Genomic DNA, 17,521 nt, shown 5'->3' on the forward strand with positions numbered 1-17,521 from the left:
TTCAGATCTTAGAGCCAGGCCTGCTAATTCTTAGAATCCAGGATCTTTCCCACTGGGTCTCCACACAAAGGCTGGAACAGTGGCTGCTATCAGCTGCGCTCACAAGCCTCCAGGGAAGTCCAGATAGAACACCCCTTGGCAATCTCCCAATCACCCTAGCATAAATAACCAACAGGTTGATGGGCACTCATCTTATAAAGCACATCCTATAAAGAACTTAGAAGCAAATGCATTGAAGGATGTGTTTGTTTGTTTAACTTAGGAGTTAAAACAGAATGACCTTGTCTTAAAAATTGTGAAATAACAATCAAGCTATTTGCTTATGTTTATATTTAAAATGAAAAGGTATTCATTCATAAGAGCAAATGCAAAATAAGGGGGTTTATTTACAATACTGGCTAGGAATTAAGAGCTTTTAGAGAGAGGTGGATCATTATTCATTCAGCTGTAATGATTAACAGTTCAAAATCCACTCTCTGCTTTTCCCCATATCTGAGAAAGAATAGAAGATTTGGCTTTTTTGGGTTTTAGTTTGTTTTTTGTTTTGTTTTGTTTTGTTTGCTTTTTTGTTTCTCTGAAATCAAAAGCCATGTTTTTCTTTCCAGGGAATGCATCAGAATGAGCAGTTTCCACAGACCTGGAAAAAAGCCAGGATATTTTGGAGTCAAGGTCCCCTGTCCTTCCCCCTAGTTGCTATCCTTGCAGTGGAAGGTAAAGTAAGCGCTCAGGTTGAAGAGTTCAGCTGGCAGGGAAGAAGGGGCTGACCCCACCTGGAAGCACACCAGAGGGGCAAAGCGTGGATGAGGTGAGGTGGCAAGAGCAGGATAGACAACAAAGTAATATTATTAACAATTGATGGTTCATCATTATGAACTAATGAAGGCCAGCCACTAGTAGTCTATGTGCGTCACATCATTAGCTCATCTAAGTAGGCTGATATAATTGGTATCCTCATTTTGCAGGAGAGGAAACAGACACAGGGCTTCCCTTGCTCAAGACCATATTTCTAGAAAGCCAGAGGAGCTAGAATTCAAGAGGTGTGACTCCAACATCAGCATCTTTCCCTTTAAGGCTGCAGCAACAGGGTCATCCTGGAATCACTACCCTATTGACTGAGGTTTTGAGATCCTCTCAAGGCCATCTAGAGAGCACCTCTTTTATGAGCTCAGCTGGCCTTGAACTTGGTGCTTTCTGGTCAGTTTTGATTTAGAGCCACCTTCTTACAAACTGTCAGCTTAATTTGGGCCCCAGAGCTTCCTTCCCTGGGGAGTTGGGGTGGGGGAGGGTAAGGGAAAGAGAGAGAGAGAGAGAAAGAGACAGAGACAGAGACACAGGGACTAGATAATCACTTCTGAAGAAGTCAAACAGCATTATAACACCAGCCTCTCACTGAAGTGATGAAAAAGCTATTGTTGGGGCATCTTGGCACCAGAAAGGAAGAGAGAGATTTTCCTGAATCATTTCTCATTTTTTATTTAGGCTTCACACTTTTCCTGGGGCCTCTGGGCAGCCTTCCAGAACCCATCCCCAAGACTGCCTCTGGGTTTCAGAGGTAAGTGATCTGTCCCTCCCAGGCTGGGGAAGGGGCGGGCTGAGGCTGGGACAGGCCGTGCTTGGCTCAGCCCCCTGACATTGTACACGCTAATGCAATGTGAAGTAGCACGTCTAAATAGCCTGTCCAACTTTTTTGATGTTCTTGAACCCACAGATGGGATTCATTTCCACACTGTTCGCAAAACGTAAACGATACAAGGACATTAAAGAGCATTAAACTACTTGATGACATTTTGGTCACATTAATGAAAAGTGGCATTTTTTAAACTACCAGAAAGAAAGAGAAAGAGGGTGGGGGCAGAAAGGGGAGGGATGAAGAGGAAGAGAGACAAAGCAGGGAGGGGGAAGCAGGAAAAGGAGAGAGGTTGGAATCCATTTCAAGTGTAGAAGAAACATTGGCAGTCCCAGCTCTTACCAACACCGTTGGGATTTCTTCGCATAGGACACAAGAAGCAGACCTCTTCAGTGGCTAGACAGATCTGCAGAACATTCCGACGCCTATGTAGGAAGCTATGCAGAGATACTAATACATTAATGTCCACTTCCAGACTGACTAGTTTGGCCAACATACTACTGAGACACAAGAGAGGGCAGGAGGAATGTCAAACTCACTTCCTCCAGGCTGCCTTCCCTGAGTGCCTGCCTAGGCTGATCAGGTGTCTCTGGATGCCTGAAGACTCCAAATTTATCCTCATCCCAGCCCACATCACCTTGTATTCAATCTCTGATTAATTTGATGGAAACTGCCCCAGGCTGTGGGCTCTTCGAGGGCATAAAACAAGGATTAGGAGCAGAGGTTCAAAGGGACAAATTCGCCTAGGCTGTATTCCTGGTTAGCCCACGAATCACTTTTATGACCTGGAGAGAGATAATGAGTTTTCCTGGGCCTTAGCTGTGCCATCTGTAGATTGGGGTAAGAAGAAAACCTAGCTCCCAGAGTTGTAGTGATGCCTGAATGAGGTAATGAGTAAAAAATACCCAGCTCCATGCCTGGTACACATATACTCAACACATGTTGCAGATTAGCATCAGCTTCATGCCCAGCACCCCAAGTACTTGGCACAGGGAAGGCACTCAGTAAATACTGTTCAAGAAAGGAGTCTCAAAAGACTGAAAGAGAAAAAAAAAATCACTTATCAAAAGGACTAAGGAATTGGGACCTGGAGCCACAGAAACTGCAAATGGGTGGCAGAGACATTTTACAACTCACTTATCAAGTACCAGGCACCTTGTTTTAAAATAAAAATTTCTAGTATTATCTCTTGCGAATGCCTACGGAGACGTCCTGCTCATTCCTCTGGTGAATGGGGTGAGCAGCCCCTTCCCCTCCAACAGCCTGGGCGCCCCCTCCCTGCTCCCTCCGCCTTGGCAGGGCTTTCTCCTTCCAGCCCTGGTGGTTACATTAATTGCTAATGACAATGGCAACCTTCACTCTGTGTGGTTTCCTGCCCAGATTCTGGATCCTTTACAAGGCTCTCTTTTCTTTTTTTCCCAGATAGGAAATGCAACCCGAGACGTGTGAAGAAAAAAACAGTGTGCTTATTGTCATAGCCTCCACTCCTCGCTGGGCTCCCAGGCCGGCTGTGTGTGCTCTGGGGTGTCTGCCCCGCCACAGGGAAGAATAAACCCAGACTCAAATCATAGGAAATTCATCAAGTGTGCTTCTCAGAGCTCTGTCTTTCAAGGTCTGTTTCCCTGCCATATGATCTCTATAAACCAAATCACTGTTAGCCAGGGCACAGGACCAGAGGCGCCGGAGGCTCATGGATAATGAATGCCAAATGCATGTGACAATAGACTGATCAGGGAGCTGAATGGAAATTTCTGAGTCGTGCTTTTATATGTATATACATACATACATACATACACATATACATACATACATGTACCTCGTGCCCACATACACACGTTACACACAATACATTAATGTATTGTGCGCACACACACAAGTCAAGCAAGCAGCATACCTTAACAGAGGCCAACTGTGATCCTTGGTGCCAGACTCCGAGAACCCACCTCTCAGGAACTCTGTTAAATTATCAAGACGAAGAAGGATAAAATTGAAAGAGAAAAAAGTCAGATCCCAGTTTAGCTGGGCATATTCGACACAGAAGAATCACGGACTTGACTTAGAAATTCAGAATGCCTTTCACTCAGGGGCCCCAAAGGACCCAACACACAGCAGGGCCTCACCTGGAAAATGTAAAACAAGGACTCATGGGGCACCAAGGGTAAATGGGAGGAACTGCCCTCAATTGAATGGATTATTGTGTGATCTTTCCCAGTCATTGTTTTGACTCCTGGGTCTGACCGACCCCTTCACTCCATAAGCAGGTTGCCAGTGTAACAAGGTAAGAGATGAGAACATGGGACAGAAACTAGCAGGCCACCAGCTAAAGGCAAAAAGGTAATTAATGTTATAGGCTTTTAGATTCTAGAAAATACTGCACTTAAAACTGCAAGTCAACTAAGCGGCTGTCGGCAACCGATAAATGCTTCCATATTCACAGGCATCAGCAATCTTCCCTTACAAAAAAAGTAATAATACATACATATTAATGGATCACATTTTGTCCTTTGGGGAGCATAATTTTTAAAAGGGCCAAGGCAGCAATAATAGTTCCTTTAAAAATTCTAAATGCTGTAATTGTTTTCTCTGAATTATGGTGCTAGGATTTAATTAGCGATGAATGTTCGGTATGGGGTTTGGACATTTTTGATGAATTCAGCCAAACAGAAAAGTAGTCTTGTCCTTATTGCTCCCTCCCCGCCCCCACCCGTTTTCCTTCCCCAGGACCCTGAAATGTGCCTGTGCATGAGAACATGTCCACGTAGGAATTTTCTTTTCTGCAGTTTGGCCGTAGTTAAAAAGGAGATTGCTGTAACCACAGTTCAACGAGGAACATGAAACGTGGTCAGTGAGGTCATGCAATTCAGCACAAGTTTTGAGGTTTTCTAGTTATAAGGAGGAAAAGTAATAAAATGCAAACGGTAGGAATTTCTTCTTGGCGATGTTCTTATCACTAGGAAGAAGCTGCTCAGGTCTTGGGGTTGGGCTCTTGGGCTTCAGGGGCTCAGGGGCCAGTGGCCATGGGAGGCTAAAGGTGTGAGGGGGGAGGGAGACGGGAGGAGGAAAGGGCTTTCTTCATTCATCCAAGGAATAACCATTAAGCAAAGCAGAGTCCGGGTCCAGACTCTGAGCTGGGCACTGTGCACATAGCCCTGGCAAGGGAACACTTGCCTGGGGATAAACACAATCGCTTTGTTCTTCTCCAAACCACTTCTTTGTAAAAGCAGCTGGAGAGAAGCCCAGAGCAGCGGCCATCCACACAGGCCGAATCAACGTGGCCTACACAGCGGGGGCCCTGGGGGCTGTGCCCACGCCTCTCATCCACCTTCAGGACTTCTTTCATTTGAGACCTGGAGGCTGTTCCTGAGTTCCCAGTATCCTCTATTAACATGCAAATGCCCCTGGGAAAGGTCTCACCTTGAGACCCCACCAGCTAACCTCTTGCTCACCAGTTACTTCTTAGCAAGGATTAGCAGAAATAGAACACCAACACCGAAAAGGCTGGGGGTGGGGGGAAGGTTAGGGCTTGTGGGGAAGCGAGGTAAAAGACCTCTTCCTACTGCCAACGTTTTCCTAGACGGTCGATGCACTTTAATTCAACACAACAAATCGATATACTTATTTCAATAATGGCTGATCTCTGAAAACTGTAAAAGAAAACAAAATTTCACTTGCAGACCCGCTGTCCCCACCATGGTTATGTCATTAGAATTGCCTGCTTCAAGATTTTGTCCAGATAGTGAAAAGGCTGCCTCCCAAAATGGCAGGCCAGGGTAGTAAATGGAGGGTTTTTTCCCACTCTGTCAGGCCCCATCTCGTTTCTCCCCATCATCTCCACTTCCTTCACTCCTCCCTCTTATACCTATTTTCACATCCTTCTTCTTCCTCACCTTCCACTGCTGTAGGCCTCTCCAGAGTGCCCTTGAGGTCCATTGGCCCAGCAGCTCCAGGGTTTTCAACATTCCTCTTCCTAAGGCCTTTACCTGACTTTCCCTACTGGGGAGACCCATGATTAAGAGGATACTATATGTTGGCAAACTGAATTAAGAAAAAAAGAAAAAAAATGGCTGTATGAGATATAAAACTAAAAAAAAAAAAAAAAAAAAAAAAAGAGGCTAGGATGCCAAATTAGCCAAAAAGACATGAGTTCAATTCCTACTGCTGCCACTTCCAGATACTGGAGGCAAGTGACTGATAATCTCTTATCATTAGTTTCTTGTTTATCTTTTGAGAGGAATAAATAAATAGTGCCTAGCACAGTGCCAGTATTTAACACAGTTAAATACTCAATAGATATTTGCAATCACTATTGTTATAATATACCTGATATATCTTTTATTTTAGGGTCCCATTTCCTATGAGATGGGATTCCAAAACAACATTCAGGTAGGGTTTTGTTTGTTTTTTTTTTTTTTTAATGCACCATAATATACATACCAGTGAATGCAGGCCTCAAAAGTTGTTCTCTTAGGGAAATGTTTACTTATTTCAGCATTGCTGTCATTGATCTTAATTGTTATTCACTTATTCCTTTATTCATTCAACAAATATTTGTGTGTCTCCGTTATGTACCAAACATTTGGTACCAGATCCAGAGATGGCCCCATTCGATCCCTGGCTTCCAGCTCACATCCAGTGGGTCCATGCACAGGTGTCCATAAAGAGCTATGAGGAAGCTGCCAGTAAAGAACCAGCTGTCTGAGGTAGTTGGTGAAGACATCCAGAGAGGCATTCAAGTTGAGTATTAACTAAAGGAGGATAATATTTGTTGCAACTTAATAAGACCCTTCTAGGTACCAGTCACTGAACTAGAGGCTTTATTACTTTAATGTATTACACATAATAATCATGCAAGGTGAATATTATTCTCATTTTGCAGGTGAGAATACTGAGTCTCAAGTAGGTTAAGAAGTGTGCCTATAATCTTACAACTCGTATGTGATAACTGAAACTTCAAACCAGGTCAGTGGGGTTCCCAAAACCTGTGCTTTTCCTTGCAACCTGATGGACCAATTCAAAAGTCACTCAGGCCAGAAAAAGGAAGAAATGGTCTTGTTATTTATAGGCACATCTCCAGTTTTTGCTTTTTATTATGCAATATTTTATATATACAAAATAATTTGCTAATGTATTTAAGTTATTACATAGAAATGTATATTTATTTTAGGAAATATTGGAAAACACACATACATATGTATATAACATTTTTTTTAGGGAAATAGCATGCTAGGCATTTTTATACTTCAAGGAAGAAGAGGGTTATATCTATATACAAATATGATCATATTTTGATACACACTTCTAATTCCTTTTTCCACTTAAAAACAGATCAAGAACATGTTTTGATGTCAGCATATACACATGTATATCATCTTCATTAATCACTGTTAAGTGTCCATTAAATGGATAGATGCCATCATTTATTTAACCTATTCTCTCTGCAGACAGCAAGCTTAATTTCAATTTTTAAAATCATCGTGAATAATGTGATGAATATCCTTTGCACAAACGTCTATGTGTATTTGTCCAGCCATTCTCTTAAAATAAATTTCTGGAGGGGAATTGCTGGGTCAAATTTTTAAGGTCTTTGATGTTTTTCATTTCATTGTGTTTCATCACGTGTGAATTTATACTTTCATTTACAACTTGTGAAAGTGGCCTGACATTTTTTTTTTACATTGCTATGTTCTTTATTTTATCTTACTGATTTTATAAGAGTTCTTTATATGTCAAAGCAATGAACCTTTTGTCAATATATTTGTTATACCAAAATATTTAATTTTTATAAAGTGCAATCTATAAATTTGTTTGTGGTGTTCAGGCTGTTGATGCAATATTTAGGAGAGCCTTTCCTGATCATGTGCCTAAATTTTCCCTGTTTGTGGTGTTCAGGCTGTTGATGCAATATTTAGGAGAGCCTTTCCTGATCATGTGCCTAAATTTTCCCTGAGATCTTCTTGTAGCTTTTTATATCTTATTTTTTAATCTATCCAAGATTTAACGTGGTATATGGTAAGAGGAAAGAATCCAAATCAACATGTCTCTATCTATGTACCATCTTTTGCCCAACCTCCACATATGAAATACTACTTCTATTATATACCAAATAATAGTATGGTGGAGTTTTCTGCTCTTTTTCACTGATCTACTTATCTATTTTCATCCATAGGACCATGCTGTTTTAATTAATACTTCCTTGTAGTCTATCCAATGTCTAGCAATGCTAGTCTTTTCTCATCAGTTTTCTTTTTCAAAGCTATTTATTTATACTTTTTTCTGGTTTGCTGTCTTTCAAAAGTGAGGATATGGAGGGGAGAGAACTTTTAAAAGTGTTGCAGTAATATGCATGATAAAGTAGTGTGTGTTTTTAAAAAACAGTCTCACAACTTTATAGCCACACTTTGTTCATTTCCATACTGAATGGGGTAATTCTGGTGCTTAGAGTCAGGCATGCCCCGTCTATTACATCCTGTTGGCAAAGAACCTTGGCAGGAGGTTTTGCTCACTCTATCTATATGAAAAGGCAATATAGGCTAGTGGTTGAGAGCACAGGATATCGTTTAGCCATGACCTTAGGAAGGTATTTATTAAGCTCTCTCCACGTTCACATTTACAGTAGAGGGGTGACAATATACTAACTCATTAACAGACAAGCTGTATATGGAAGGCTCTTAGAAGAGTGGCTGGCACAAAGTAAATATTCTGTGAACATTAACTAGTACCCTCATGACCCCATCCATGGTCTTGTCATGCCAGGGGTTTGCTAATATGTCTTAACTTGGAAGAGGGAGACTGAAAGGAAGCTACGAAATTAGGAAACATGAGTTAAATACAATAAAATTTCACAAGCCTTTGCAAATGTTTATAGGGATGACTGATTGTCATTAAGTCATTATTCCTCATGGTGTCCAGGGGGCTGGTAAAGCAAGGTGTGGCCTGGCCACGGAGGGGGGCCATGTGGTATTAAAAATGGCTTACCACATGAGGACTCTGAACCAGCCAGGTCATCCAAACCCACTGCAGATTCTGCTTAATAAGGCCCTTGTCTTGACCTTTGTCAATCTTGTCAGCTCAGAGCTCACACTTGACTTTCCATTCTACTCTTCCTCCTATGTCTGCTCAGAGCAGATCGCCTCCCATGCCAGCTGAGAATCTGAGCATGGGGATGAGCCTGCACTCTGGAGTGAGACTGCCCTGGATTAAACACCAGCTCTGCTACAAACCACTGCAGTATTAGAACTAGAGTTTTCTTCAGCTGAATAATGGGGGTGTTATGCCCTTCCTGCCAGGTTACCATGGGGCTTAGGTGACAATAATACACATAAGACCATTTTATAGAGTGTCAGGCACAGAGTAGGTACTCAATGTGTTACCGCATCAATAAAAAATGTTGGATCCTAAGTAATAGAAAACTCAATTCAAACTGGCTTAAACAATAAAGGACAATTATTGGCTTATGTAACTGGAGACTGAAGAACCTGGGCTTCAGGAACAGTTTGATTTAGTAGCCTGACTATGCCATCAAGAATTTGTTCGTTTGTTCATTATTTCCTCTCCCTTCACCCTACCCTTCCCAGAATCAGCTTCATCTTAAGGCTCTCTCCCTCTCATGGTCCCCAAAATTGCTACAAGTATCCAGAGAGAAAAAAAAAAAAAGGGCCACCTCCAGGAATGTCTCCAGATGCCCAAGGAAGAGCTTTTCAAGGAACCCCCAGCACACTTCTCTTGTTGTAGTTCAGTAGCCAGAATGCAGTCAGAGCCCTGTCCCTGAAGCTGTACTATGGCTGGAAGATGGGATTGTTCAGGGTCATCTAGACCACAGGTTCTAGGTATAGAGTCACTTCTTTGCTAGGACTATGCAGAGAGGCAGGAGGATGGAAACTGGATCAAAATTCAGAGGGATTAACAAGAGAAAGGGCAATGGATATTGGGGGAACTACTGCAAGGACCACCCCTCATGTTCCTGGCCCCCGGTGGAGCACAGATGAGTATGTCACCAAGTCTCCACTGGAACTCCAGACAGGGAATATGGCAATAATAATAATAATAACATATGTAGTTTTTCTTTAAAGTTAATATTAAAAAACAGCCCTTTGAAAGTACAAAAATATTCTTGTTTCACATCATTGAAGAATGTGTGCTCAAAGCCCAGGATCAAGTCATATGCACAATTGGTGTTTTCTTTTTAACTGTCAGTCCCTGGGACTTTTTTCTGTAGGTGGTTCCCTTTCTCTCTGTCTCTTTCTGCTTCTTTTTCCTTCTCTATTTACATTTTATTGGCCTCAAGTACCTGAGAAGAAACCTGCAAGGGGAGGGACTGTGGGCTCAAGGCCTGAGTGAGCCCTGTTCCTACTCAGCTTGGCCCCACTGCTGAGTGAAGCCTGGGGTTCAATGGTGGAGCCCAAGTGGGCCCTTCACGCCTCCAGGTTGCTAAGCAACAAACACTTCAAGTTTGGAAATCTTTATCCACACCGGATATATTATCCTGGCAAATTGGACTTTCAGATCTGGCAGCAATGGAAAGAGTAACTTTTTTTTTTTTTTTTTTTTTAAATAGAGACAATTTAGATGATTTCAAAGACATCTGGTCTCTTTTTCCAGCGATGTATGACTCTTCTCTTTCACCAAGCACATTGGATCCAAACACTTCACATGTACAAAAACACAAGGTCCCTGAAGAAAAAAGTGTTTCAGTGGCAAAAGTGGACTCACAAAATGTGCTGCCAGTTGGAAAGGCCTGGAACCCACTCGGGCAACAGCACCCAGGGCATTGTCCTTCCTTCTTCCCTCTATTTGAGGCTTCTTTTAACTTAGTTTCCTCCAAGGACTCTTTCTTCTCTCTCTTATTCTCTTGGTTGCTGACTCCCTTCCTGCCCTCTGTTTTGTCTTATTTCTTTATTTCTTCCTGCCCCTTTTCCTCATTCCCACCATTGTCTCTGCAAACTTCCATCCAGCCTTCTCCTTTCTTCTCCTAAGTCCAAACAACACAAGGACAAAAGGCACCATAATATCTTATGGGCAGGAACTCTAGGTCTTATTGCTCCCCACCTTGTTGGTGCATAGAGTTGGTCATTCCTCTTTCCTTCTTCAATCACAGGCAGAGTAATCTCAGGGCAAATTCTCTCACTCCTAAGTTCTTTAAAAATTTTTTTCAAGACAAACCCAAACATCAAATACCTTCTCCACCTGCTTGCTAATATCTAGAATTCCTCTAACAGAGAACATTACATTCCACAAATAAAGACCAAGTTTCAAATGTAAATAATAAACAACTCACATCTGGGAAGCTCTCGTCAGCTTTCCAAACAGGTCCAGCTGTTTGCAAATTCCCTCATTTGACCCCCACACTAATCTGGAAACTGAAGTATTATTTTACTCTCATCCCTGTTTGAAAATAAGGAAACTGAGGCTCCAAGATGTTAAGGATCTTTCCAAAAGTGGCTCTACCCTAGTTCTGTCTGATGCTAATGCCCATATTCTTCCCCAATTTCCACCTCACTTCTTTGAGAAGGAACCATAATAACCTGATATGAGCAGGAATCTTCCCCTAATTTCTTCAGACTCAAGATGTTCCCCACCCCTTCCCCTCATTCCTAGCTCTGAGATCTTTGATTTAGAGTTATGACTGGTGGAGCCTGTCAGCGGGGTATGCTGCCACCAGATGGCAGATGATACTCTGGTTTAAGGGTAAACTGCAGATTTTTACCATAACTATGAGAGTCAAGTGTTTCTCTGTATTTTATCATTTTATAATCGAAATTATAGCCCACGAAAAAATAGGTTAAGCATAGCAGTATCCACATCTATATACAGGATACAGAGAAGATATACATTTAGAAGAATAAATTTACAAGTTAATTATATACCTATTAAAATGCTCATTGACTATTAACAAGTGCAACTCAGCCTAATTCTGCCCACAAAATCACTTCAAGCCTACTTTAAGTTTCTGAGATGTTGGCCATGGCACTCTAGAGTCACTGCCTTTCCAACCTGTCCATTCAGTTCCCAAATACTAGCTGATAGCAGAAGTCAGAATGGTTTTCAAACCTAAGAGTACCTCTGAATCACCAGAAGGGCTAGTTTAAGCACAAATGTCCCGGTCTCAATTAATTGGTTTCTGATTCAGTAGGTGTGGAGTGGAGGCTGAGAACTTGCATTTGTAACAAATTCCCAGGTGATGCTGATGCCACAGTTCTGGAGAACGTATTTTAAAAACCACTGGACTGTGGCCAGCCACCCTGTCTGGCTCTCATAGGTTCCCCTTTTCTCCTCAGCACCATGAAGGAAGGAGTTTGAGCCCCACAGCCTCCCAGCCTCAGCCTGGGGTCCTACTGTGAGTGATTAACCAAAGCCTTAAATACTGTTCCTGGCACCAAATGAACTTTGTGTCATCTATCTTCCTCCCTCCCTCCCTCCCTTCTTTTTTTCCTTCCTTCCTTCCAGGAGATTGAGAGAGTGTATGCAGGTGGGGGTAGGGGCAGAGGGAGAGGGAGAGAGAGAATCTTAAGCAGACTCCACAGCCAGCATGGGGCCCCACTCGGGGCTCAATCCCAGGACACTGAAATCATGACCTGAGCTGAAATCAAGAGTTGGACGTTTAACTGACTGAGCCATCCAGGTGCCCATGTGTCACTTTTGATACATATTTCTGCTGCTCAGTGCTGCCTTCTGATCAGATATTCTGTGAGATCAATGCTTATTGGAATTTGTGTCTCATTAATTATAATAGAAAATGCTAGCATTTATGAAAGCTGCCTGTGCTAAGGGCTGCTTCATTACCTCATCTAATCCTCACAATTCTATGAGAAAGATACCATCGTTATTACCTTTGTACAGATGGGAAGGCAGAGGAGCAAGATTATAAAACCACTAAGTTACAGAGCCTGGACTAACTACCAGTTTCTTTCCAGAATATAAGCTCTCTCAGCCACCATAGATACTGATTCCAAATTTTCAATTTGGATACTGGAAGTTGGAATCTGGCTCCCTTGAGTCAGTTTCTTTTGGTTCCTACAGCTTCTAGCCCTAGCATTAGCCCCACTGGTCTGTGTCCCAGCTCATCGATGAGCCAGACAGGATGCTCCATGAAGGCCTCTGTTCTAATCCATTGCCTCAGTTCACCATACCAGGTACAGGCAAAACAGTTAGAAATGGAGACCCTAAGTCTCTTCCAGAGTCTTAGGAAACAAACAGATTCAAATGTATTCCCCAGGTGGTACTTTCTAAGGCAAGGAAGTGGAATCAGACACTTTATAATAAGCTTCTACAAATGTTATGTTGGCGAGTTGAAAGAGCATCACAAGAATTTTTCTCTTATTTATGAAAGAATTATGCAAATATATTGTGAAAGAAGAAAGTGAGGTGGGAAGGGGGGGCAAAGAAAGAAGGGAGGGAGGAAGGAAGATGGGGGGATGGAAGGAAGAAGAAAGGAAAAGAGGGAGGGAGGAAAGGAGGGTGGGGGAAGGAGGGAGCGAAAAGGGCCAGAAAACCAACCTAGGAGAAAACGTAGCAAAGGAACAAAAGGAAATCTTCATCATACTATCTGGCTATAGAACATCTTAATAAGAATATAAATTCAAAACACAAGCACTGAAAGACAAGATAATAAGGTTGAAAACAAACAAAGGAAATGTAGGATCTAAGGAAACAAATTGAGGACACATACCATCATTATAGAACTAATATAAAAATTAGAGCAGGGAACAGGTATATTCCACTAAAAATAAGTTAGATGGATGAGAGTTTGAGAAAAATCACAGTAAATGCAGATTAAAACAAACTATATTAGAAACAAATACAGGGTAACTAATAGAATTTTTTTAAAAGCCTAATAAATAAAAAAATAAGTTTCCAAACCCAAAGGTAAAAATGTTTAAACTATTTAAATAAAAAAATTAACTATGCAAATTGAAACATATACCATGTTCCAGGAAAATTTAATACAGACAGCTCATGATAGATCTATGAGTTAAAAAAAAAAAATACTCTTCAAACATTGAATCAGGAAAAGCAAATCATTAGGAGGGGTTAAAATCAAGCTGGCCTCAGCTTTCTCCACAGGTACATTTAAGGCCAAAAGGCAGTATTCACAATAAGAGAGTGAAAATGCACCCCAGGTGTTATAGCCACACAAGAATGCTGTTAAATATAAAAAGCAACAGATCTTCTCAAAGCAGAGGAAACAGTCAAATAGCATCTATGGGCCCCTCTTATTATTATATGTGCTGCCGAAGCGAGCACTATGGGCCCCTCTTAAACAAAACTATGTGACAATGACATTCAGGCAATTAAGACATATAGAAAGAAATAACTTAGAAACAGAACACCATGAAAGGGCACTAGTGGTGGGCAGTAGGTCTACTTAGTATCTATCCTGGTAATGAACAGTATCTTTAGTGAAGCCCACTCTAACTGCCTTATTTACTAGGGCAACATGTGCTCTGCCCCACTCCAGCATTCTGGACCTCCTTTCCTCTGCTTTATATTTGGCTTTTATTCTACAGCATGTATCATTTTCTAATTCATCATATATTTTCCTTTTTGGGGGTTTATTACCTGCTCTCACCCCACTTACCATAGAAAGTAAGTCAGTCAGGAAAGCTGAGATTGAACAGTTGTATGAAATATGGGAACTATTCTAGTTATAGAGCATTTGAACAATGTACAAATAATCATATAACAAAATCCGGATTTTGAGGAGAGGGGAGTTGAAGACGTGTAAGGGTGTTAATGTCTTACCTTCCATAGCCCAAACACAATTGCTACTAACATAGAAATGCAGAGTTTCAAAAGACATGATGACTGCCATCTCTTGATGCTTTCTATAATCACTTCCATCAACCTTAAAAGGATTTTTTATTAAATACTTGTATTTTAAAAAAATGCAATAAAGAAGTCTGTATTCAATAATCTGTAGTTTTACTTTCGTATATTTTCTTGTTAAATTCCAGAAAGTTAAGGTAATACTTTACATTTTATAATAGTATTTAGAGTTATGATTTCATTTTTATTTAAATTTTTTTAGATATTTATTTTTCTATTTCAGTATGCAAATACAAAACCGGAAGTGATGATGTTTATTCTCAATATAGGTTATCTCTAAGTAGTATTATTTGGGTTATTTTACTACTTTCATGTCTAAACTTTAATACATTAATTATTTATAAGGAGCATAGACATTTCTTTTTAAATATAATTGAACAGTTTGCCTTTGTTTCAAGAATAAGAGGGGTGCCTGGGTGGCTCACTTGGTTGAGTGTCTGACTCTCAGTTTCGGCTAGTGTTGTGGTCTTGGGGTCATGGTCTCAGGGTCATGGGATCTAGCCCTGCATCGGGCTCCATGATCAGGACAGTCTGCTTGAGTTTCTCTCTCCCTTTGTCCCTCCCCCCTGCACATGCGTGCATACTCTCATAAATCAATCAATCAATCAATCAATCTTAAAAAAAAAAAGAGAAAAACTAGAAGCATATATGTCATGGAGATAGACATAGAAATATAGAGACAGACACAGAAACATATCAGAAACAGACACAAGTATAGATGTTTAGCACCCATGGTAGAAATAACAACTTGAGCCCTAACTTTTGGTCAACTTGCCCTTCTTTCTGTCTACTGGAACTCCCTCATGGACTTGCCAGATGGAAGGAAGGACATTAAAGCTGACTGCAGAGCCCACTATGTGCTCTTCCATAAACTTTTGGTTAAGTCTGTAGGATAGGAAAAAACCTCACTATTTCAGAGAAAATATTGAAAAATTTCAAGTTCAGATAGGGTGTGATTTGTATAGCCCGAGGGATGATAATAATAGTGGCAATATTTGTACATGGAACGCATGCCCTGTGTCAGGCTCCATGCTGGTATATTTGTGAAGAAGCCATTTTAACCCTCAAAACAGCCTATAATGCCAGTACCTTTTACTCTTGTTTTTGACACATAGTTCAGAGAGAATTGTATAGCCAAATGTCACACAGCCAAAAAGAGGCAGTGTCAGGACTGGAACTTAGGTCTGTCCCAGACCCACGCTATTCCCTCTGCAGCATGCTCCTTCCAGGCTAGAAGAGAAGTGGCCTGTGCTGGTTACCTGTATGTAATGAACCTCTGGGGGTTCTGCTGCCAGCCAGTCCATGAATCCCCTTATCCCCTCCTGAGTGTCCCTGCTGAGCTAAACAGGCAAAAGGTAGCTCTGATGATTTCTGAGATGGATGGGGCCAGCCTGGGAGCTCAGGCCCCATCTCAAAAGGTACTTCTGAGTCCGGTGGCTCTGACACAGTAAACACTCAGCCAGGGCATGCCTGACTTATGGTCAGCAGGAATGTAGACAGTGGCTCCTTCAAATGAGTGTCAGGAGATCTGGTTTCCACACCCACTTCTACCATTCCTCTGTGGTGTGACACTGGGGTAGTCATTTGATGTCTCTGAGTCTCCTCTGACCCATCACTGCAACGAAAGGGTTTTACTACTGGACAACTCCCTAAGTCTCCAGCTCAATACTTCTGTAATTTAGTCAGAGAATGAGCTGCTCTCTTTAGAAGGGTCTGGGTGGTTGGGAGCAAGATTCTCTTTGAGAAAGTAAAATGGCAGCTGGGGAGCCAAGCCAGCAAGGAGCAGGACAGCCTAGATTCTCCCCAGATGGGAAAAGAGTGACTTCAAGGAACAAGTCTTCGAGGCGGTAGGAAGGGGTCTCTGTTGTAGGCCTTCACATTCTCCCCAGGTGGGTCTTGGCAGCTGGACCACAGGCCTTTATGAGATTATCTGCTAATCATGGCCTGGGTATGAACACTTGAGAGGTGTCACACACAGAATAAGATGCTTTTTTTATGATGCAGTAAAAGAGAGGAAATGGCCTTGGCCTCTTGCCTCATCCTGCATTCAGTAAAGAAGCGGGCAAGCTGCGCCAGCCTCCCGTGGGTGAGGGCCCTGAAAGCTCAGAATTTCCACCCAAGGGCTGCCATTTCATTAGAGCGTTGCAGGGAGGGGCTGTGGGGGAGAGTAGGCAAGGGAGACAGCCCTCCCCCTCCCGACATTTAGGAGAGGCCAGGGATTGCTAAAACCCACAGACACTGAAAGTTTAGAAGCACTAGGGTCACACACACTACATTAGTAACGTTATATACTCATAACCAGAGAGTAAATCACTGGCTCCACTTGGGACAGGAATTTCTCCCCAAACACTATTATTGCAACAATCTATTATATTTTCTCTGAAAAGTAGACTGTTCCCAGAACCACTGTTCTCCCCCTGACCACTCCCACTCACTGTCAGGGTAGCTAGTGACGATTTTTACCCCCAAGATAAAATGAAAGATTGAGCCACCGTTTACCAACTGTCAGCTGTGTGCCAGGGGCTGTGTTGAACATGTAAGCATCATGAAGAGTTAAAGCAACTGAGTTAACTGTGATCTGGTGGTCTTACATGTATTAACTTATTTAATCCTTACAATGATGCAGATGCAATCCAACACAATTGATGTTGTCATTCCTCATTTTACAGATGAGAACACTGAGTCCCAGAGATGTTAAGTGACATATCCAAGGTCACACAGCTGGTAAGTGGCAGAGGCAGGATGATTCCCCTGCGTGTACTTTTATCAGTCCCACATCTGCCTATCAGAATTTAGTCTTCATTTTAAGTATAGGTCTCTGGGTCCTCCCTCCTGCAAGGATGGTCTTTAATCTTAACACCTATAGGGGGAACCATTCTTCCTCTCCCTCAAGATGTTAGGAAGAACATCCTAAACTCCCTGCCTAGGGACTGGTGCTTTTGGTGGGAATGTGACTTCCATTGGTGGCCTCAGGGGTTAGGGCTGTTGAATCCCTCTTACGCCAGGTGAGGGCGCTATGATTCTCCATGCAAGCCGCTCCGTGAAGGTCTCTGTGGTGAACACAATTCTCCC

At 42.0% G+C, this 17,521-nt stretch overlaps 1 long non-coding RNA gene across 10 annotated transcripts in view; it reads right to left on the reverse strand.

Annotated features, from left to right (window-relative positions):
- The window catches only part of LOC125753247 (uncharacterized), a 141,839-nt gene that overhangs the window by 62,841 nt on the left and 61,477 nt on the right, over window positions 1-17,521 (reverse strand). For 4 of the 10 annotated variants that reach the window (XR_007404600.1, XR_007404598.1, XR_007404602.1 and 1 more), the window contains exons 3-4: window positions 6,062-6,372; window positions 3,522-3,582 (exon numbers count right to left, since the gene is read on the reverse strand). The exons of 2 other annotated variants lie outside the window; for them this stretch is intronic. This is a non-coding gene — a long non-coding RNA (uncharacterized LOC125753247). The remainder of the gene's footprint in view (window positions 1-3,521; window positions 3,583-6,061; window positions 6,373-17,521) is intronic. 4 more of the 10 variants (XR_007404596.1, XR_007404595.1, XR_007404603.1 and 1 more) reach the window with 1 other exon arrangement.

This window comes from Canis lupus, chromosome 21, assembly GCF_003254725.2.
Source record: "Canis lupus dingo isolate Sandy chromosome 21, ASM325472v2, whole genome shotgun sequence".
Classification (NCBI taxonomy): domain Eukaryota; kingdom Metazoa; phylum Chordata; class Mammalia; order Carnivora; family Canidae; genus Canis; species Canis lupus.